Raw genomic sequence first — 18,184 nt, 5'->3', positions numbered from 1 at the left:
GAGCTAGACAGAGGACTCAACTTTGCCGAAAATTTTGTCCCAAAATGCAATACATTTTTACTTGAAATCCAATATTTTATCAAATCTCTAGAATTTGTCAATAACAACAACAAAAAACACTGCATTCTTACAACTCTGTCATAGCTTTGTACAACTGAAACACCTGGCCTTTATTTTATTTTGAGGTACTTTAACTCTAGAAATTAATTATTGTGATTTTTATTTTTTAACTTTAATGTTATTTTACGTTTCTTCAGAGAAAATATACATTTAGTGATGTATATATATATATACATATATATATATATACACTCTTATACTCTTATTTTGCAGAGTTCAAAACAACTGGGAGCTCGGAACTCAGAAATCTTGGACTTCAGTACGTTCAAAACAACTGGGAACTCAGTAAAAACGATCTCTGTCTGGGAAAAATGTATTTGACAGTCATCCAGCTCAGAGTTCCAAATCGGAAACTCAGGCCTCTTTCTAGAGCTCTGACCTGAAGATCACTGACATCATGATTTGACCTCTTTCTCAAAGTTCACCGTTGTTTTGAACACAACATTAATATCTATGCCATTTTAGCAACATGGGCAGTGTCATTGAGGCAATCTCCGTTTTGAAGTATTCAATCATAATATATATATATATATATATATATCCAAAACCATCCCACTCCTTCAGTCACAGTTCAAATCACATCCATAGACAGACTCAGGGGCCTGTGAGGACAGAGCATTCATCGAAAGGATTCCTTGTTATAACTCTGCTGTAAAATCCCTGAAGCCTCTTTCACATTAACCATAAGCACTCAGCAGGGAAGGGAAAACACTCCTTCGAGGGAGATGGTGGAAGGGGGGAGAGACCCAACCAACTTGGCTTGTTGAGTTAGTAGGGAGGAGTATGGAGACGGTCAACGTCAAAGGTAGAGGGGGGAGCCGGAAATGGCGGTGAGTAGTGGGGATGAAATGGAGTAAATGGCTGAAAAATTTGGTGAAGCAACAGCTGTGCTGGAATGTGAACAATATGGGTGTCAGTTCTGATGGTATGGAGAGGGAGGATGAGGGTCAAGGACTGGCATGGTCGGTAGTGGAAAGACATAGGAAGAAGAGAGATCATGATACAGAAAGCAGTGGAGCTTCTAGTGAAGAAAGCAGAAAGCAGAAAGAGGGCCAAGGTAGGAAGCAAGAGTAATAATGTGTTGGAGTGGAAAGTGGTGATGGTGTTTGATGAGACAACAGGGCCTCATTTACACCCTATCCAACTAACTAAGGCTGTAGAGAAAGAGGTAGGTGGAGTCAAATTATTTTGGTTCATTGGAAATGGTAGGTTGTTAATATTTTGTGGTAGCCAGGCTCAGCAAGAAAATATTCTGAAAATGGAAAAGCTTAATGGGAGGAAGTGTCACGACTTCCACCGAAGTTGTTTCCTCTCCTTGTTCGGGTGGTGTTCGGCGATCGGTGTCACAGGTCTTCTAGCCATCGTCGATCCACTTTTCATTTCCATTTGTTTTGTCTTGTTTTTCTACAAACCTGGTTTCCATTTCCCTCATTATTTGTTGTGTATTTAACCCTCTGTTCCCCCCATGTCTTTGTGTGGGATTGTTTGTTGTATGTGCTTGTGCACTGGTGCGCGTCTGTTTTTTTGTACCCATATTCTGTTGTATTTTTATGCCGTTGGTTTTTGGATTACACTGCTCCGGCTACTACCTAGTTCTGCTCTCCTGCGTCTGACTTCCCTGCCACCAGTTACGCACCACTTTACAGGAAGATTAAAAGCCATGTCTCTAGTGCTTATGATAGATTGAGGGAGTCATCACTGGGGTCCCTATACCTATGTCCATGGATGACATTAAAGAAAATGTGAAGGGGGAAGAAGATTTGAGGCCAAAAGATTGATCAGTAGGAAAGAGGGTCAAAGAAGTGAAAGCCTATCAATGCTACTTAGATCTGAGAAAGTTTTGCCTGGAAAAGTATAGATAGGATTCCTTAGTTTCAATGTCAGAGACAGGGACATGTAGCTGTTCAATGGAAAGGAAGGAAAAGATGTGCCAAGTGTGGAGGGGGACATGATTACCCTGAATGTGGGAGCAATTTGAAGGTTAAGTGTTGTAAATGTGTGTGTGTGGGGGAGGTCAAAGTGCAGCATTTGGTGGATGCCAGGTGTGAGAGAGGGTTGAGAGAATCAGAGATATGCAATTAGTCATGAAGTATCGTATGCAGAGGCTGTAAGACAGATTGGTGGAACTACAGTGTGTAATGATGGAGCTTCCATGGCGTGACGGATGTGTTGTTACCTACCCTTACCACCTGGGGGTGGACCGGCTGGAAGTTCAGGATCCAGTTGCAGAGGGAGGTGTTTAGTCCCAGGGTCCTTAGCTTATTGGTGAGCTTTGAGGGCACTGTGGTGTTGAACGCTGAGCTGTAGTCAATGAATAACATTCTCACATAGGTGTTCCTTTTGTCCAGGTGGGAAAGGGCAGTGTGGAGTGCAATAGAGATGACATCATCTGTGGATCTGTTGGGGCGGTATGCAAATTGGAATGGGTCTAGAGTTTCTGTGATAACAGTGTTGATGTGAGCTATGATCAGTCTTTCAAAGCACTTCATGGCTACAGATGTGAGTGCTACGGGTCGGTAGTCATTTAGGCAGGTTACCTTAGTGTTCTTAGGCACAGGCACTATGGTGGTCTGCTTAAAACGTGTTGCCATTACAGACTCGGACAGGGAGAGGTTAAAAATGTCAGTGAAGACACTTGCCAGTTGGTCAGCGCATGCTCGCAGTACACATCCTGGTAATCCGTCTGGCCCTCCGGCCTTGTAAACGTTGACCTGTTTAAAGGTCTTACTCATATCGGCTGCGGAGAGCATGATCACGCAGTCTTCCGGAACAGCTGGCGCTCTCATGCATGTTTCAGTGTTATTTGCTTCGAAGCCAGCATAGAAGTAGTTCAGCTCATCTAGTAGGCTTGTTTCCCTGGGCAGCTCTCTGCTGTGCTTCCCTTTGTAGCCTGTAATGATTTGCAAGCCCTGCCACATCCAACGAGCATCAGAGCCGGTGTAGTATGATTCAATCTTAGTCCTGTATTGACGCTTTGCCTGTTTGATGGTTCGTCAGAGGGATTTCTTATAAGCTTCCGAGTTAGAGTCCTGCTCCTTGAAAGCGGCAGCTCTACCCTTTAGCTCAGTGTGGATGTTGCCTGTAATCCATTGCTTCTTGCACTTATTGATGAACCCAGTTGCTAATGTGGTGTACTCCTCAATGGCATCGGAAGAATCCCGGAACATATTATTCCAGTCTGTGCTAGCAAAACAGTCCTGTAGCTTAGCATCTGCTTCATCTGACCACTTTACATGAGAGCGTTTGTGACAAAGCATTTTCAGTGTCGAATTGCGAAAGGTATAGTCATGTATCAAGTCTATGCCAACGGAAGCAATAGGTTGGTGAAGGAGGTGATGATCTACAGTGTTGCAATTGGGGTGGAAATCATGTTGCCGAATTCCCGGAGTGTCCTGCTAGGGTGGAGGAGTTTGAAGTAGCACAAATCCGGGCTATACAGCAGGTCACCTACACGGATGCACAGGAAATTGTTGAATGAGGGATTGGAGCTGAGGAAGATATTGCAGTGGATGCCCAGAAGCCAATTGAGATTCAGAATGTCATTAATCAGTTAAAGGATACAGATACATTGATAGTGAAAGTGGATGTTGTGGAGTTTATTGCGCAAGTGATTAATTGTACTGTCCGAACGAGCAAAAGTCCAAGAAGCTGGACATAATTGTATCTGCAGCTGCAAGGTTTTGGGGTATTCAGGAATTAACAGCTGAAACATTGCAGGGAATACTGACTAAAGGATCCCCTCCCAGACCCCTGAGCCTGTCTAGGGGTGTGATTTGGATTGGATTATGACTGAAGGTGTGGGGATGTTTTTTTTAAATGTATTTATATATTTGTATTTATTTGTATGAGAAGAAGAAGAGATCATGCAAAAGGTACAAACTTTTTGTTGGGTCACTTTAGAAGATGACTGTAGAAAGAAAATTGAAACCTGAGAGACAGATACAGTACATAAAGGAGAAAAGGGCAGTGGAATGAAAGAAAGAGGAGTGGGACAGCAGCCAGCCACCGTCTCTGGCGTTTTTCCCCAATCGTGTCATTCCTTTGAAAAAAATCACAGACAGAAACAGCCAGGTGCAGGGAGAGGACAGGATAGGAACATGGAGAGGAAGAGAACACCCAGCTAGAACAGTACAGGTGAACACTTGAGGTCGCTATCCGGGAAGAGACATCAGACCCCAATCACCTCTCAAGCTACTCAACCCACTAGACCCCATACCCGGAAACCCCAACCTGCTAGACCCCTTTCCATAACCTGTCCGTTCCACCACCAGCACCACCTGCACTTACTGCAGTTGATGAAGATGAGCTTTTTGCACAAAGCATCAAACCTTCGCTAAAACGACTGTCATTCCAAAAGAAGGCCATTGCCAAACGCCGAATTCACCAGCTGCTCTATGATGCAGCATTTACTTGTAAGTAGCTCGGTTTTTGATAAGGTTGTTGATTGTGGCCTGTGGAATGTTGTCCCAATCCTCTTCAGTGGCTGTGCGAAGTTGCTGGATATTGGCGGGAACTGGAGCACACTGTTGTACACATCAAACAAGATCATCCCAAACAAGCTCAATGAGTGACATGTCTGGTGGGTATGTAGGCCATTGAAGAACTGAGACATTTTCAGCTTCCAGGAATTGCGTACAGATCCTTGCGACATGTGGCTGTGCATTTTCATACTGAAACATGAGGTGATGGCGGCAAATGAATGGCATGACAATGGGCCTCAGGATCTCGTCATGGTATCTCTGTGCATTCAAATTGCCATTGACAAAATACAATTATGTTTGTTGTCCGTAGCTTATGCCTGTCCATACCATAACCCCACGCGACCGTGGGGTACTCTGTTCACAATGTTGATGTCAGCAAACCGCTTGCCCATTCAACGCCATCTGCCCGGTACAGTTGACACCGGAATTAAACAATGAAGAGCACATTTCTCCAGCCTGCCAGTGGCCATCGAAAGTGAGCATTTGCCCCCTTAAGTATGTTGCGACTCCGAAATGCAGTCAGGTGAAGACCCTGGTGAGGATGACGAGCACACAGATGAGCTTCACTGAGACGGTTTCTGACAGTTTGTGCAGAAATTCTTTGGTTGTGCAAATCCACAGTTTCATCAGCTGTCTGGGTGACTGGTCTCAGACAATCCCGTAGGTGACGAAGCCGGATTTAGAGGTACTGGCCTGGTGTGGTTACACGTGGTCTGCGGTTGTGAGGCCAGTTGAATGTACTGCCAAATTCTCTAAAACGACATTGGAAGCGGCTTATGTTAGAGAAATTAACATTCAATTCTCTGGCAACAGCACTGGTGGACATTCCTGCAGCCAGCATGCCAATTGCATGCTCCCTCAAAACTTGAGACGTCTGTGGCATTGTGTTGTGTGACAAAACTGTGCATTTTAGAGTGCTGTTTTATTGTCCCCAGCACAAGAAGAAACTGTGCAATGATAATGCTGTTTAATCAGCTTTTTGATATGCCACACCTGTCAGGTGAATGGATTATCTTGGCAAAGGAGAAATGCTGATGAACAAAATCTGAGAGAAATAAGCTTTTTGTGCGTATGGAACAATTCTGGGATGTATTATTTCAGCTCATGAAACATGGGACCAACACTTTACATGCGTTTATAATTTTGTTCAGTATACTTTACTCACATATAAAGGTTGGATGGAAACCTGCTTACATTTATATATTGACACATACTAATAATATTATGCTCAACTTTCCTTAATGACTCAAAGTTAAAATCGTGTGTATATATATACAGTGCATTCGGAAAGTATTCAGACCCCTTGAATTTTTCCACATTTTGTAACGTTACAGCCTTATTTTAAAATTGATAAAATTGTTTTTGCAAATGTAAAACTTAAATATCACATTTACATACGTTTTCAGACCCTTTACTCAGTACTTTGTTGAAGCAACTTTAGCATTGATTACAGCCTCGAGTATTCTTGGGTATGGCGCTAGAAGCTTGGCACACCTGTAATTGGGGAGTTTCTCCCATTCTTCTCTGCAGATCCTCTCAAGTTATGTCATGTTGGATTGGGAGCGTAGCTGTTCTGCCATTTTCAGGTCTCTCCAGAGATATTCGATCGGGTTAAAGTTCAGGCTCTGGCTGGGCCACTCAAGGACATGCAGAGACTTGTCCCAAAGTCACTCCTGCGTTGTCTTGGCTGTGTGCTTAGAGTTGTTGTCCTGTTGGAAGGTGAACCTTCGCCCCAGTCTGAGGTTTTCATCAAGGATCTCTTTGTACTTTGCTCCATTCATCTTTCCCAGTCCTTGCCACTGAAAAACATCCTCACAGCATGATGCTGCCACCACCATGCTTCACCATAAGGATGTTTCCAGGTTTCCTCCTTACATGGCACTTGGAATTCTGGCTAAAGAGTACAATCTTGGTTTCATCAGACCAGAGAGTCTTGTTTCTCATGGTCTGAGTCCTTTAGGTGCCTTTTGGCAATCTCCAAGTGGGCTGTCATGTGCTTTTTACTGAGGAGTGGCTTCCGTCTGGCCACTCTACCATAAAAGCCTGATTGGTGGAGTGCTGCAGAGATGGTTTTTGTTGTTGAACTCAGTGGGTTTTGTCTGGCTAATAACCTACACAAATGGGTTGCAATATTCAAGGTAAATTAAATTAAATCAAATCCAAATTGAGACTCCCCTGGTGTCCTGAAGTCCTCTTTTTTTGTGTGCAAATGTTTTCACAACGGCCTGTAGGTCCAGGTTGCGGGCCCGACTGTTTTCTATACTGAGTATTGCCAACCGATAGTGTTTCCTGAGACATTGTGCATTATATGTCCATTGTGGTAGACAACATTTTTACTTACTCTTGAAAGATGCATGACAATATATACCCAAGATAAGGGACTGTTGATATTGCAACCATAGAACTCAAACGCCAGTTCACCAGTATGAAAGAAATCACTAACAGCTTTTTTTTTGTTTACGTCCTCAATAACTATTTTCTGCTGAAGATGATAATCTGTTTGTATCTGCTAATTTATTGCCTGTCCAGTATCCAGATGACCTGCTCCCAGAGCTTCCTATACAGTTAGTCTCTTTCCGTTACGTGTTGAGGCCTGCAGTTAAAGAGAATGAGCTTGCAACGAGAGTCTAAAGATGTTACAGAACTGCTGTATTTGAATCACAACTCCCTTCTGACCAGTTTCCCTGTCGTTGCTATGGCTACCTAGCTGTTTGTATCATCCCTGTAACAGTTGCTTCTGCGAAGAGATCGTTTTCTAAACTAAAACTGATAAAGAACTACCTAAGAAGCATTAGGCTCTTGGTATGATATGCACTTTTGAACACCTGAGTAAGCTCCACTCATTGCACTTGCGCCGTCGTAGCCTCGACCACAGCATTTGTTCACTGATATCCCCTCATACTTTCAATCAGTTTATTTGTTATTTTTCTCTTTTCAGTCACATTCCTGAAGCCCAAGACACAAACACTTAGCTTCCTAGTACATATGGAAATAAAAAAGGTTGATTAATTACTTTTTAGAGAGTTACTGTCAAGAATAAGAAAAATAGACATCGATGACAGGGGGCACAGGCCCGCAAAACTAATGGGCCCCGTAGAATAAATTCAATCACAAAACCGGAGAGAAACCTCTGTCCACAAAAGCATATTGCATGTAACAAACAGTTACGTGACCTACAGCATGGTCAAGCCAGTTGATGCTTCCAACATTTTCGGACTACGAAACAACTATTTATTTAAAACCATGGAGAGTCACAAAGAAAACAGGAGCTGCCTCTACTATTCCAGCACCATTTCAACTTCAACATTTCAACATGATCAAATCACCCATGCTTAGGCTAATACAATGACAAAAATAATAGAGTCCAACATAAGATAAATATGATGTGGCTGTCCATGGTACTGATTTCTATGTGTGTGTGTGTGTGTGTGTGTGTGTGTGTGTGTGTGTGTGTGTGTGTGTGTGTGTGTGTGTGTGTGTGTGTGTGTGTGTGTGTGTGTGTGTGTGTGTGTGTGTGTGTGTGTGTGTGTGTGTGCGCACAAGTAGAAAAAAACTTGTTGGCTCACCCTACTTGTAAAGGAATGCCAATGCCATCCTCCTCTCTTTCATGTTGCCGAAAAGGTCTAAGACTCTGTCATACAGTAAGTACAGACTTTTAGTTTTTGTTGTCTAGGCTACCTGGTTAAAATGCTTGCTCCCTATTCTAACTTCCTTTCATGGGCACCGGTGTGCCAGTTAGTTAACATTAGCCCACTACATCTAGCTATATATTGAACTTCCATCCTCTCAGTTCAGGGGCACAATGAATGAATTTATGGTTGGATCAGAATCGGCGTTATAATCATTGGCCAGTAAGGATAATGATGTAATACCACAACACAGCGAGATGCAACAATTCAAGTTTTTTTCTGTCAATTATGTTTTGCTTTTGATATGAAGTGATTGGTGTGAAGCCAAATCCAAATTGGCTTCCATTTACACTTTTTTTTGGTGTGCCAGGACCATTTACAGTTGCGCTCATTCAGTTTAGCTCAATGCTGATTGGCAATTATTTTATACTTGCTATTGAAGGATGTGTATGTCATAACTTTTAGTCCAGACAGCAGCAGATACATGGGCTGCACATACTGAGAAAGAGGGACTCTGTTTTGCTCACTCAGATGCTTTTTGTAGTGAGATATATTCAGTTCTTGCGAAATGAAGGAAAACTGTAAAACACAGAGACATTTTATACGTTTTTTTTTTCTTGGTCAATTTTATGGGAAAGCCAGACTTCCCTTGGCATCTAGGAATACACGTCACTGCATACCTGTCAACCAAAAAGCGGTTGTAATTCATTATTCCTCCCTGGGAAGGCCTGCCCACTCCAAGACCTCTCAATCATGGTTGACAATGCCACGGTGTCCTCTTCCCAGAGTGCAAATAACCTTCCTTTGTGTACAGAATAAATCAGCTTTTTGTACCCTAATTGTTGAATAATCTCAACAATTCTTAAAAATATGTTATTTTAGTGCCTTTAGGGCAAGGGTAGACAACCCTGTACCTGGAGTGCCGCAGGTACTGCATGCTTTTTTTCTAACTGGGCACCTCAATTGACCAATTGAGCTAATTCAACACAACTGGTCTTCCAGGTTGGTTAAATAAAAAATGTGTCTACACCACAAGACCATGGTTGCCTACCCCATGCTCTAGGGCAATTCAGACTGCTGATTGAGGAACTAATGTATTTACTGAAGAATGTGTTTGTTTTTTAGGATTGTGTTTGTGTATTCCTTATTTTGTGTTTCGCAATTGTATTTGATGTGTGTATCTTTGTAATCACAGGGCTCATTTGTCAAATAAAAGGTGAAGTAAATTGTTACAACTTCCTTGAAACCTCTAAAACATACTGTAGTTAGACAAGCTAACTACTCTAACTTGATTGATAGCCTGAAATTGCTTCTTGGTAGCTCGGTGTGAGGTTGGGAGATTGGGAACCTATCCTTTTTTTTTACTAAACAAATCTGGGGGGGAACATGCCCCTGTTCCCCCTAAGGGTATGATTTCTCTGTACTCAACATTAAAGAGATGTATTTTTTTATCAGTGAGTCTGAGTCTGTAAAACATCAAACTGAAATGTACAAGTTGTGGACTCGAAGGCAGTTCCACTGCTTTTTTCCTCGAATCATAGACTGATTTAGACCTGGGACTCCAGGTGGGTCCAATTAATTATCAGGTAGATGGAAAACCAGCAGGCTCCGGACCTCGTAGAGTAAGATTTGAATACCCCTAGTCTAGAAGATGCTCAAATGTCACTAAGATATGGCAATGCTTAAATTAACAAACATATTCTATGGGGAGATACTACTGAGACACAGGGCTATCAACTCATGGATATGTCAGGATTTTACAAATGGGTTTCATAAATAGCAAGAAGAGGGATTTAAATAAGTAATTAAGTGCTAGTAAGTGTAAGTAAGGACTCTAAGTAAGGACTCTTGCTAACACTGCCTTATCAAACTATGTCAGGAGTAACCTGTGCATTGTTAGATATTGTGGACCACTTTGAAACATGGCATAAGGGTTGTTTATTCTGGGGGGTAGTAGAGAATCTGGTAGAGAATCTTCCGTTGTTTGGAGATAACGCCCCTTGAGTAATGTCGACTTGTTGAAAAACGCAGAGGACCTCATCCATAGCCGTCCTCAAATGAGCCAGCTGGTCATGGTGTTGACAAAGTAAGTGTCCCTGTTCGCGGACCATCTGGGAGATGTCTTGGTTAACTGCTGTATCCATTTGTAGAGGTAGTATTCTGTAACATAGACACATGGAGTCAGGAAGCAGGTGCAGTTAGTGAGTTGAACAATAACGAACATAGGAGCATGGCCAATTGACATCTATGACAGGATGACGTTTTCCTAAGATATCATGTTGGATAGAGAATGGGTCGGTGCTATAGGTGATTCTGCATGTCTTTTTCCCTCGACAGGCAGCCAGTCTTGGATGGGGGACTTGAAGAAGTGCATCTGTGTATATCACTGAGCCCACAATGATATTGCAAGCACAGTTAATTTTAGCAGATTAGACGACAATAACAGCAGCTGTAGATAATGTAATGAAAAGTGGGATCACAGATCTTGGCAGAACACCAAGAGGACATCAGGTGGCTCCAGGTCTGGGGAAGGATACGGCAGGCTTCTCAGAGCATGGCAGAACTCCTAGATCCTGGAGAACAGGAGCAGAGTTAAAGGAAACAGGGGAGACAGAGACATAGAAGGATGCAGAAAGAAAACACACAGGTTACAAGTAGATCAGGGGCGCATTCAGCAGGACACAACGTTTTTGAAAGTTCAGATATAAATATGTTATTGCCCTCTGATAGACCAGGTAGAATTGTCACCATGTTGCTTACACTTATCCAACCCGCTCAGGTCTACACAAATGCACAGGGAGTAAGAGCAAGGGGTTGATTTGGGATTCAGGGATTGGCCCTTTCTCAATTTGTTTATTTAAAAGCTTGGATTTTTCTCCATCCTCCACTGATTCAGAATATATCAATTTAGCAGGTTAAAGCTATTATGAGCTATTGAAACTTGATATCTGAAATTGTATTTATTTTATTCATTCAACAAAAAGGCCATCCTTAACACCCTCCCTGCTTCTTCCCACTAAACCCTGGTGTGTGACCTCTTAACCAGACTTCGCCTATAGACATGTAAGGAGTGTGGGTCAGTGCCTCAGTGACCATACGAAAGACCAAAAAGCCAGCCATATTGTAAACAAATGCAATATGTCAGATGTACAGTGGGGCAAAAAAGTATTTAGTCAGCCACCAATTGTGCAAGTTCTCCCACTTAAAAATATGAGAGAGGCCTGTAATTTTCATCATAGGTACACTTCAACTATGACAGACAACATTTTTAAAAAATCCAGAAAATCACATTGCAGGATTTTTTATGAATTTATTTGCAAATTATGGTGGAAAATAAGTATTTGGTCAATAACAAAAGTTTATCTCAATACTTTGTTATATACCTTTTGTTGGCATTGACAGAGGTCAAACGTTTTCTGTAAGTCTTCACAAGGTTTTCACACACTGTTGCTGGTATTTTGGCCCATTCCTCCATGCAGATCTCCTCTAGAGCAGTGATGTTTTGGGGCTGTTGCTGGGCAACACGGACTTTCAACTCCCTCCAAAGATTTTCTATGGGGTTGAGATCTGGAGACTGGCTAGGCCACTCCAGGACCTTGGAATGCTTCATAACAATGCTTCATCCAGCCGTAACAAGTGATGTTATGGCTGGACAGTGCTGTCCTGTAGGAGGTTCAAATCAAATCAAATCACATTTTATTTGTCACATACACATGGTTAGCAGATGTTAATGTGAGTGTAGCGAAATGCTTGTGCTTCTAGTTCCGACAATGCAGTAATAACCAACGAGTAATCTAGCTAACAATTCCAAAACTACTACCTTATACACACAAGTGTAAAGGGATAAAGAATATGTACATAAAGATATATGAATGAGTGATGGTACAGAGCGGCATAGGCAAGATGCAGTAGATGGTATCGAGTACAGTATATACATATGAGATGAATATGTAAACAAAGTGGCATAGTTTAAAGTGGCTAGTGATACATGTATTACATAAAGATGCAGTAGATGATATAGAGTACAGTATATACGTATACATATGAGATAAATAATGTAGGGTATGTAAACATTATATTAAGTAGCATTGTTTAAAGTGGCTAGTGATATATTTTACATCAATTCCCATCAATTCCCATTATTAAAGTGTCTGGAGTTGAGTCAGTGTGTTGGCAGCAGCCACTCAATGTTAGTGGTGGCTGTTTAACAGTCTGATGGCCTTGAGATAGAAGCTGTTTTTCAGTCTCTCGGTCCCAGCTTTGATGCACCTGTACTGACCTCGCCTTCTGGATGATAGCGGGGTGAACAGGCAGTGGCTCGGGTGGTTGTTGTCCTTGATGATCTGTATGGCCTTCCTGTGACATCGGGTGGTGTAGGTGTCCTGGAGGGCAGGTAGTTTGCCCCCGGTGATGCGTTGTGCAGACCTCACTACCCTCTGGAGAGCCTTACGGTTGTGGGCGGAGCAGTTGCCGTACCAGGCGGTGATACAGCCCGACAGGATGCTCTCGTTTGTGCATCTGTAGAAGTTTGTGAGTGCTTTTGGTGACAAGCCGAATTTCTTCAGCCTCCTGAGTTTAAAGAGGCGCTGCTGCGCCTTCTTCACGATGCTGTCTGTGTGGGTGGACCAATTCAGTTTGTCTGTGATGTGTACGCAGAGGAACTTAAAACTTACTACCCTCTCCACTACTGTTCCATCGATGTAGATAGGGGGGTGTTCCCTCTGCTGTTCCTGAAGTCCACAATCATCTCCTTAGTTTTGTTGACGTTGAGTGTGAGGTTATTTTCCTGACACCACACTCCGAGGGCCCTCACCTCCTCCCTGTAGGCCGTCTCGTCATTGTTGGTAATCAAGCCTACCACTGTTGTGTCGTCCGCAAACTTGATGATTGAGTTGGAGGCGTGCGTGGCCACGCAGTCATGGGTGAACAGGGAGTACAGGAGAGGGCTCAGAACGCACCCTTGTGGGGCCCCAGTGTTGAGGATCAGCGGGGTGGAGATGTTGTTACCTACCCTCACCACCTGGGGGCGGCCCGTCAGGAAGTCCAGTACCCAGTTGCACAGGGCGGGGTCGAGACCCAGGGTCTCGAGCTTGATGACGAGTTTGGAGGGTACTATGGGGTTAAATGCTGAGCTGTAGTCGATGAACAGCATTCTCACCAGAGTTGACTAACAATATGAGGGCAGACCACCATAAACTTTCTCCCAAAGTGTGCACTTGTTCACATCCCTTCATGGATTTGAAAGAAAATTACTAATGAGTTCTGAATGAGTGACCACTTCAGGAGGATGGAGATATTATTGGGATGGAACCACAGTGACTGAACTACAAATCCCTTTGTTCACCCTGCACATTCCCAACAACACATTCCCTGCTTGAAAACGGTTTTTGTTTTGGATGATGGATTAGGTATCCACGAGAGAGTAACTTCAAACTACTCCTACCATATTAACCAAGTCACAGCTGATGGTAGTGACTTGTGAGTAGTGCTGTGCGATAATGGCCAACATATCATAGCACTGTATTTTAAGAAAATTGGATGGTATGATGGTATTTGGCTGTATTTTATGTTTCTGAATAATAAAAATAGGGTGGCAACACATACATTGTAAGTGATTTCTTCTTTATTTTTTACAAAACCTTTTTCTCCCCAATTTGGTGATATCCAATTTCAATCTTGTCTCATCGATGCAACTCTGCAACGGGCTCAGCGAAGGTCAAGTCATGCATCCTCCAAAACAAGACCCGCCAAACCACGCTCCTTAACACCCACCTGCACCAATGTGTCAGAGGAAACACTGTTGAACCTGACGACCAGAGTCAGCCTGCAGACACCTGGCCCACCACAGGGAGTCCCCCCCGGCCAAACCCTCCTCTTACCCGGACGATGCTGGGCCAATTGTGCACCGCCTGGTCACGGACGGTTATGACACAGCCTGGGATTGAACCCGGGTGTATAGTAATGCAGTGCCTTAGACCGCTGTGCCACCCAGGTGGCCCCCATTCTAAGTGATTTCAATTGGTCTTTCTCCATTCTGATTGTTTTATGCTGTTCACTTCAACCCCAAATATGATTTTTTAAATCAATTTCTGCATTTACTGCACTCATTTAAAATAATTTCCACACTTCCACGTGGGGCTGCACGATACGGGCAACCAATCTAGGCCTTGTTTTTTATCCAATGTTGCAATTTTGATTTGACTTGGGTGAACAGTTGGAATCATGGAAATATAATTATTATTCTAATTTATAGTTTGAATACAGTGAATACAGTGTACACTTTGAATACACTTTGAATACAGTGTCGTTTGACATGACAATGAATGAAAATACCAGGGAGGAGTTATTGTGACAGGGCAGGAACCAAAGTGTTGATAAGTGTTTCATAGGGGACCCTATAATCTTTGGCTACATTTAATGTTTTCTCTTTAACTACTTAATGTAGCTAACATATTCTTTCTTCACATATTCCTCTTTGATTTAGAAGATACCTTTGAACAAACAACATGCTGATTTAGGTCTACATTATCACTGGTATTATCATGCTGTATAGCTAATTAAGCTCGCTCTGACTAATTTATTATCTAGCTGTCAATTAGCAGTAGTGATTAGCAGCTAACAAGACTTAGACCTAACTTGCTAAGAAAACACATACTAGCTGTTTGCAGATGTAAGAAACAAAAACGAATAGTTTATTCATTATGGAATGCTAGTGGATTTATATTAATAAGCAAAGTGAAAACAGCATAGTTTTCATCAACATTGTCGCATGTGCTGCATTGACCATGCAGACTGAACGCAATTGTCTCATGGTTGAGGAACAACAAATGCGCTCCTTGAATGAATGACAGGGGGCAGGGCTAGGTCTGCAAAATGGACGTTAGACACGGTGTATCACATTCAACAAACCAAACATTCATATACCGCTATAGAAGGTAAAGTAAAACCCCAAACCAGTCCGTGCATCAACACCGGTATATGGTAAAATACAGTATACCGCCCAGCCCTGCCTGTGAGTAATGCTAATAGTCCTCTCTCTGAGATCCATTTAGTAACCAGGCAGGTTTGGAATTTAATCATCTGCATCTTGCACTACAACTACCAAGGCTGCACATATAATCAGCATTCAGAAGATAAAGTACAATCTCAAATCAAGGTTAATGGTGCACGAAGGAAGATAGCCATTATTTTTTAACTACACCATGTACATTCCAATCATTTATTTTTTATGGCTTTGCCTTTCTTAGGTTGAGTGTTAATCCCTATTTGTGCTGTGACATAATTTACACCTACAGTGATCAAAAATCACTTTCACTCTCCACGATGACCTTTTCCTGGTACTAATGTTGCTAACAAGATGACCGCTTCGCTGGAAAAGCACTCAATGTAACAGCAAAGCTCCTAAACTGATGTTAGCCAGATGAGAGGTCAACTGTAATTGATGACCAATGAGATCCTCCATTCGCCTCCCATTAGTTAAAAACTCAGAGGCGGGCAGGTACAGTAGAGGGCATCTGAGGGGAAATATGTATGGCTCTTTAGCCACAATTGTATGGCTCATTCTGGGTATTGCTTCAAAAGTGTGTGTTGATGTGTGTGTTATGGTGGGTGTGAATGTGGGTTTGTGTGAGAGAGACATTTCTCTTCACCCTCCTCTCTTCTTTGGAGAGACCCAAAGCTGAACAAGAGGTGGAGGGTTGATGAGCTGTGGGTGGATGGCGTTAGTTAGCGTCCATCCCACACCAGATACCCTGCTGCTCTGCTGAGCTGAGACAACGCTGTGGTCCGGGCCCCTCGGAAACCTCTTCTAGGCCTGGCAGGTCCGTTGTACTCATCACCATTGTCTCTGTGTTAGCTCTCCTCGTTAGTGGCTTCTCATGAATCGTCACCGTTTTTGTCCCTCAAACAAACTGTAGGGCCAACAATGTGCCTGTCTATGATATCAGGAACAGCTATGGCTGGGCATGTTTTCACCTCTGGTATAGTATAGAGAAAAGAACTGTGAAGGGGACCAGGAATGTCATGAAGACAATAAGTCAGACCATGCATTAAGAAACCATATAAAGAATCAGCCACCACTTTGTAACAGAGTAAAGAAAGGAGCAGGTTCAGGCCAGGGGTTAATTTCAATACTCGTGTTTGAAAGAAACTGGAATGTTTTAGCCCTTATCATTGTAGTATATACATTTAGAGAAATAATCCAAATGCCAACACATTTAATCACAGGGTCTTAAGCAGCTTGTATATACTCTTAGGAGCTATACGGCCTAAGATCTATATTGTTTGTTCACATAATGGGTCGGTTTCCCAGACACAGATTTGAATTGATTAGGGATTCCCACATTAGCAGCTGTGAATGATCTGTTTCTACTGCTTGCATCAGTTACTTGATGTGGAATAGAGTTCCATGTGGTCATGGCTCTATGTAGAATTGTAAGCCTCCCATAGTCTGTTCTGGACTTGGGGATTGTGAAGAGACCTCTGGTGACATGTCTTGTGGGGTATGAATGGGTGCCCGAGCTGTGTGCTAGTAGTTTAAACAGACACCTCGGTACATTCAGCTTGTCAACAGTGCTTATAAAAACAAGTAGTGGTGAAGTCAATCTCTCCTCCACTTTGAGCCATGAGAGATTGACATTCATATCGTTAATGTTAGCTCTCTGTGTACATTTAAGGGCCAGCGGTGCTGCCCTATTCTGAGCCAATTGTATCCGTGCTGCCCTATTCTGAGCCAATTGTATCCGTGCTGCCCTATTCTGAGCTAATTGCAATTTTCCTAAGTCTCTCTTTGTGGCACCTTACCACACGACTGAACAGTAGTCCAGATGTGGCAAAACTAGGGCTTGTAGGACCTGCCTTGTTGATAGTATTGTTAAGAAGGCAGAAGATCGCTTTATTATGGACAGACTTCTCCCCACCTAAGCTACTGTTGTATCAACATGTTTTGACCATGACAGTTTACAATCCAGGGTTACTCAAAGCAGTTTAGTCACCTCAAACTTGGTCAATTTCCACATCATTCAGTTGAGGTTTAGGGTTTAGTGAATAAACGGTTTTCATTAAAACCGGCCCATAATCATCTTCCAAAAATATTGATGATGGCCTGTCAATGACATGTGAGATGTACAGGGGGGAAAGGGTTGAGGTCAAGTTCAGACATGAAATAAGAATTACATTCATCCGAAGAAAAACTACTCAGGCCATGCATAATTTGGCAACTTTGTTTTAAGGAGTAGGGAACTGTCACAGATGCCATGTTGGCACCAAAAGTTGTGGGCTATACTCGACCTTGTCTCAGGATGGTAAATTGGTGGTTGAAGATATCCCTCTAGTGGTGTGGGGGCTGTGCTTTGGCAAAGTGGGTGGGGTTATATCCTTCCTGTTTGGCCCTGTCCGGGGGTATCATCGGATGGGGCCACAGTATCTCCTGACCCCTCCTGTCTCTGCCTCCAGTATTTATGCTGCAGTAGTTTGTGTCGGGGGGCTAGGGTCAGTTTGTTATATCTGGAGTACTTCTCCTGTCTTATCCGGTGTCCTGTGTGAATTTAAGTATGCTCTCTTAATTATCTCTTCCTCTCTCTCTTTTGGAGGACCTGAGCCCTAGGACCATGCCTCAGGACTACTGTCCCTAGTCCACCTGGTCGTGCTGCTGCTCCAGCTTCAACTGTTCTGCCTGTGGCTATGGAACCCTGACCTGTTCACCGGACTTGCTACCTGTCCCAGACCTATTATTTGACCATGCTGGTAATTTATGAACATTTGAACATCTTGGCCATGTTCTGTTATAATCTCCACCCGGCACAGCCAGAAGAGGACTGGCCACCCCTCATAGCCTGGTTCCTCTCTAGGTTTCTTCCTAGGTTTTGGCCTTTCTAGGGAGTTTTTCCTAGCCAACGTGCTTCAACACCTGCATTGCTTGCTGTTTGGGGTTTTAGGCTGGGTTTCTGTACAGCA

The sequence above is a fragment of the Oncorhynchus tshawytscha genome, linkage group LG04 (assembly GCF_018296145.1).
Source record: "Oncorhynchus tshawytscha isolate Ot180627B linkage group LG04, Otsh_v2.0, whole genome shotgun sequence".
Classification (NCBI taxonomy): domain Eukaryota; kingdom Metazoa; phylum Chordata; class Actinopteri; order Salmoniformes; family Salmonidae; genus Oncorhynchus; species Oncorhynchus tshawytscha.
Note: the sequence above shows the minus strand (reverse complement) of the source record.